We start from the raw sequence: 6,371 nt of genomic DNA, 5'->3' as shown, positions 1-6,371 counted from the left end.
CAGAACCAGACCCCGAAACAAAAACCCCTAGTCTTCTTTGTCCTTTACCCATTCCTGAGGCTCCATGGAAGCACATATCTATGGACTTTATCATGGACTTGCCCTCATCCAATGGATGTACAGCCATTTGGGTAGTTTTTCCAAAGTGGCTCTTTTTGTCCCTATAACTGGATTACTCTCAGCCAGACATCAATCATATCTTACGGATCCACAGATTTCCACTGCATATAGTGTCTGAAAGTGTACTTTGAAATACTTTTAAACTCATAGATGTATTTCTGGACTGTTCTTCCACAAACCGTCCATAGTCGAATGGGCACAATCAGATCTCACCTAATTATCTCACATTACTAACACACATCAAGACGACTGGGCTGGTCTGCTTCTAAGGGCAGAGTTTTCTCAAAATCATACCAGCAACTCCACAGACAAATCCTATTTCTTCATTGTTTAGGGCCATCAACTCAGGATTCCTCTTACTGTCTCTTCTATGTCTGAAGTTCCAGCAGCTGTTTCTTCAGTGGAGAATTTTTCCAATGTCTGGCAGGAAACCAAGACCGCACTAGAGAGAGCCACAGTTCGGATGAAGAAGTTTGCCAATCACGAGCGTAGATCTCCTCCACGGTTCGCTCCAGGTGACACAGGATGGCTCTCTTGTAAGTACATCAAGTTAAAGGTGCCTTCCTACAAACTAGATCCTTGATTTCTTAGACCATTCGAAGTTATCAAAAAATTGAATCCTATATGCTACAAGTTTCGTCTCCCTGCCTATTCACATATACCCAACTCTTTTCACATGTCTGTTTTCAAAGCCCCTGGTCTTCAACAGATACTCCAAAGTTTCTAAGCCTGTTGCCTCCTCAGTTAATTCTGAACATATTTATGAGATCAGGAACATTTGTAATGTGAATAAAATCAGGGGGGGAAAAACATACTTTTTTTGTGGACTGGAAAGGTTATGGTCCAGAAGAGAAGGTTGAGAGCCTTTGGAAAATATTGATGCACTTCTGTTAGAGAGGTTCCTGTAAAGATCTGGCATAAAGAATGTAAGGGGGGGGGGGGCGCTACTGTTAGGCTGGTGTCCAGTGTACGTCGCTGTCCCAGGCAGGTGCAGGCGTCATTCCACTCTCCCTGTGTGTGTATTGGGACTAGTGCTCAGTGAAGTTCCTTGCTGCACTGATTGAGTTAATCCTTCCCTTTTGGTCCCTGTCCAGCTGCTGACTATGGTTCTGATCAGCCTCCCTATTTAGCTGGGCTGTGGATTCACCTCCATGCCATGAGCTTTGAGGTTTTTCTAGTCTCTCAGCGAAGGTGTGATCTGTTGTCTGACTACCTGTATACTGTACCTTGCCTGTCTACTGATTCTGCCACCTGCCCCAACCTTGGACCTGCTATCTGGAATACACATGTACTCAGCCTTCCCTGATCTTGGACTGTGTTCAGACAGTTTGGGTTGTATTAATCACTGAAAACTGGAGAAGAATAAAATATATGAATATGAGGAAGTTCAATATAGTGCTTTTCAAGCACTATAATAATGCTTTTACCATTTGGTGTGACACTCTCACCTTGTCTTTCATGCCATTTGTCAGCGATGTAACATGCCAGGTGCCGTCGGAGCGCTCATCACAGCAGCATCACATGCGGTCAGCCCGACATCTATCAGGCCCCAGCACTGCCCTACTAATAGTATTCACAAACTAAGTGGGTAGGTGGAGCCTGACTAACATTGATCAGGCTCCGTCCACCCATGTCCAGGGCCGGCGTTAGGGGGGGCAAACTGAGCAATTGCCCAGGGCCCCCAACCTGGAAGGGGGCCCCCTGCTTTAGGCTCTTCAGCTGAATGTCCGCGGAAGCCAGCGGGCGTTCAGCAGAAGAGCGCTCAGTGCAGAGACGCAGCCAGCTAGTCTGCGCAGCTGCCAGCCGCGCTCCTTGTACTCGTCAACCGCACAGTGATGGAGGAGGGAGAGAGCGTCCCTCCCTCTCCCACTGGGATGCGGCCCACCACTGCCACCAATGAAATCATAGGGGAGGGGCCTCTGAAGCTGAAGTACCAATGATAAACGCATAAAATTAAAAGAGGTGTAGGGAAGGAATAGAAATTAACCAAGGTCCTCTGCTGGCTGCTTCTGAGGTGAGGCAAGCCAACCAGAGAGTGCCCATTGAAGCAGCAGCATCTCCACAAGACCACAACCACCACAATTTCTATTTGCCAGTCCCAGCTATTAGCAGCCCAGGCCCATGACCAGGGCTGTGGAGTCGGAGTCGAGGAGTCGGAGGCAATTTTGGGTACCTGGAGTCGGAGTCGGCAAAAAATGAACCGACTCCGACTCCTACTAGATTTAAATTGAAATAAAAAAAAGCAAGTTTAAATGTCCCAATTCACAAAAAGTTATAAATAATTACAGTATTTTTTGCCCTATAAGACGCACCTGCCCATAAGACGCACCTAGGTTTTTGAGGAGGAAAATAAGAAAAAAAATATTTTTTACCAAAAGGTGTGCTTTTGGTGGGTTTTGAACTAATGGTGGTCTGTGGATGACACTATTATGGGGGGATCTGTGGATGGCACTGTTATGGGGGCATCTGTGGATGGCACTGTTATGGGGGCATCTGTGGGTGGCTCTGTTATGGGGGCATCTGTGGGTTGCACTGTTATGGTGGCATCTGTGGGTGGCACTGTTATGGGGGCATATGTGGATGGCACTGTTATGGGGGATCATTGTGGGGGCATCTGTGGATGGCACTGTTATGGGGGCATCTGTGGGTGGCTCTGTTATGGGGGCATCTGTGGGTGGCTCTGTTATGGGGGCATCTGTGGGTGGCACTGTTATGGTGGCATATGTGGATGGCACTGTTATGGGGGATCATTGTGGGGGCATCTGTGGATGACATATACAGTCGTGGCCAAAAGTTTTGAGAATGACACAAATATTAGTTTCAACAAAGTTTGCTGCTAAACTGCTTTTAGATCTTTGTTTCAGTAGTTTCTGTGATGTAGTGAAATATAATTACACGCACTTCATACGTTTCAAAGGCTTTTATCGACAATTACATGACATTTATGCAAAGAGTCAGTATTTGCAGTGTTGGCCCTTTTTTTTCAGGACCTCTGCAATTCGACTGGGCATGCTCTCAATCAACTTCTGGGCCAATTCCTGACTGATAGCAACCCATTCTTTCATAATCACTTCTTGGAGTTTGTCAGAATTAGTGGGTTTTTGTTTGTCCACCCGCCTCTTGAGGATTGACCACAAGTTCTCAATGGGATTAAGATCTGGGGAGTTTCCAGGCCATGGACCCAAAATGTCAACGTTTTGGTCCCCGAGCCACTTAGTTATCACTTCTGCCTTATGGCACGGTGCTCCATCGTGCTGGAAAATGCATTCTTCTTCACCAAACTGTTGTTGGATTGTTGGAAGAAGTTGCTGTTGGAGGGTGTTTTGGTACCATTCTTCATTCATGGCTGTGTTTTTGGGCAAAATTGTTAGTGAGCCCACTCACTTGGATGAGAAGCAACCCCACACATGAATGGTCTCAGGATGCTTTACTGTTGGCATGACACAAGACTGATTGTAGCACTCACCTTTTCTTCTCCGGACAAGCCTTTTTCCTGATGCCCCAAACAATCGGAAAGAGGCTACATCGGAGAATATGACTTTGCCCCAGTCCTCAGCAGTCCATTCACCATATTTTCTGCAGAAGATCAATCTTTCCCTGGTGTTTTTTTTTTGGAGAGTAGTGGCTTCTTTGCTGCCCTTCTTGACACCAGGCCATCTTCCAAAAGTCTTCGCCTCACTGTGCGTGCAGATGCGCTCACACCTGCCTGCTGCCACTCCTGAACAAGCTCTGCACTGGTGGCACTCCGATCCCGCAGCTGAATCCTCTTTAGGAGATGATCCTGGAGCTTGCTGGACTTTATTGGACGCCCTGAAGCCTTCTTAACAAGAATTGAACCTCTTTCCTTGAAGTTCTTGATGATCCTATAAATTGTTGATTGAGGTGCAATCTTAGTAGCCACAATATCCTTGCCTGTGAAGCCATTTTTATGCAACGCAATGACGGCTGCACGCGTTTCTTTGCAGGTCACCATGGTTAACAATGGAAGAACAATGATTTCAAGCATCACCCTCCTTTTAACAGGTCAAGTCTGCCATTTTAACCCAATCAGCCTGACATAATGATCTCCAGCCTTGTGCTCGTCAACATTCTCACCTGAGTTAACAAGACGATTACTGAAATGATCTCAGCAGGTCCTTTAATGACAGCAATGAAATGCAGTGGAAAGTTTTTGGGGGGATTAAGTTAATTTTCATGGGAAAGAAGGACTATGCAATTTATCTGATCACTCTTCATAACATTCTGGAGTATATGCAAATTGCTATTCTAAAAACTTAAGCAGCAACTTTTCCAATTTCCAATATTTATGTAATTCTCAAAACTTTTGTGCCATGACTGTATATAGCATCTTATCTTATGTGTCATCCACAGATCCCCCCCCCCCCCCATAACAGTGTCCCTGTGTAGTGAATGGGGTCCGGCATCTGTTTCTGTAATGGCAGCGGGGCCCGGTGCCTGCTTCATTCATAATGTGGGCGGAGCAAGCGCGCGTTTAGCGGAATTCCTGAAACATTGGCTGCAGATGACATTCCTGCAGCAGTCATACGGGTCGCAACCGTACTACTGGGGGAAGACAAATCCTCTGCCATTGTAATAGAAAGGGCCCACAGAGCACTTAGCCAGAACTTCAAAGACTCTGAACCACCAAGGGATATTATATGCAGATTCCTGAATTTTCAAGATAAAGAAATGATTCTCACTGCTGCTAGATCAGTGGATAATGTTTTGCTGGGGGATGCTCCTATCTCGATCTACCAAGACCTCTCTCCTCATACTTTACAGAAAAGGAGAGCCCTTAAACCGCTCACAGATCTCCTAAGGGAAAAAAGGGTCCCATATCGATGGACTTTCCCTTTTGGATTAACCTTCACACTCTCTGACAAGCGAGTGATTATGTCTTCTTTTGCTGACCTCCCTGAAGCATTCAATACCTTGGGCATCCCACCTCTGTAGATAGAAAACTGGGACAGAGTTTCTGATGTGGCCAACTTACCGGCCCTCCCCAAACTACAACCTTGGGAACAAGCAAACACTCCTAAACAGCAGCGTGTCAAGAGGAGGAACGACGCCCTGACTCCCAAAAGGATTTCTTGGCCTCTAAGTGACACTTGACTCTCCCTGTTCTAGGCCGATTGCCTGGTCTATATTCCTCCTCTCCTCATAGCCCCACCTGGACATTGCTTGTTTCTCCTACTTACTCATATCACTTACTATTCTATTTCTTAGTCATGTCCTTATGACAACTCCTCCCTCTCATCTATTATATTTTTCACCATCTGGTACTTCCCCCTTATCTCTTATTATCCCTCTGCTCCACTAGAGCTTAACAATACATCTCTGTTATGTTAAAATGCTTAGTCTACTTCCACTGACCTGCAGGTCTGTAACGTTAATTACCTCTTAATTACCTCTTCCTTCCCCCAAGAAGGTCCTCAGAGGCTTTTATGCTACTTACTTAACTGCACTATGTTTATCACTTTGATTACCTACTACTTTGTTCTTGTTTTTGTTAATTTTCTATTTGTTATTAGGCATGGGATGCTTAGGACGGTACCTGTGTGCCACTTCTTCCGGTTGCTATTTGAGGTTCTCTCTTCTTGAGGCGAATCTGACCCCTTACATCCCTCGGTCTGGTATAAGTATTTTTCCACCCTAGTTCTAATTTCCCTAGCTCTCACTCTAACCACCCCTTATGAGTGACTAAAGAATTGCCAGATCTTCTCTCTTTTGGGAAAAGAAAAAAGCTCAGTTATTTTCCTTCAGGAAACTCTGACAACGCACCAATTGTTTGAGACATTCGCCCACTCCCCAGGCCTGGTAAAAATTTAGGTTGGAGGTTCAATGAGTCACTGTTGGGCAATGAGAAACATAAAAAACAAATAGCTTCCCTCTTGGAGGAATATTTCTCAATCAACAATACCCCAGAGGTATCCCCCCAGGTCCTGTGGGACACTCACAAAGTATATATTAGAGGCCAATTAGTCGGTCTTTGCTCTTTCCTTAAAGGGATTCTGTCACCAGGTTTCACCCCCTCCAGATAAAAATATGGTTATGTTCAGGGAGCTTTAACCATTCCTAATGTGGTCTTATAAATGTAATCTGTAGGCTCATTTTGCTAAAAATACGCTATTACTAACCTGTCATTCATAAAAATCAAGTGCCCAAGGGTATGTAAATGGATCTAAGCTGCTGCCCGCACCCGCCGCCGTTCGTGCCCAGCTCCGCCTTTCCTGACCTCAGCGCCGCCTCAT

This window comes from Bufo gargarizans, chromosome 3, assembly GCF_014858855.1.
Source record: "Bufo gargarizans isolate SCDJY-AF-19 chromosome 3, ASM1485885v1, whole genome shotgun sequence".
NCBI lineage: Eukaryota > Metazoa > Chordata > Amphibia > Anura > Bufonidae > Bufo > Bufo gargarizans.
Note: the sequence above shows the minus strand (reverse complement) of the source record.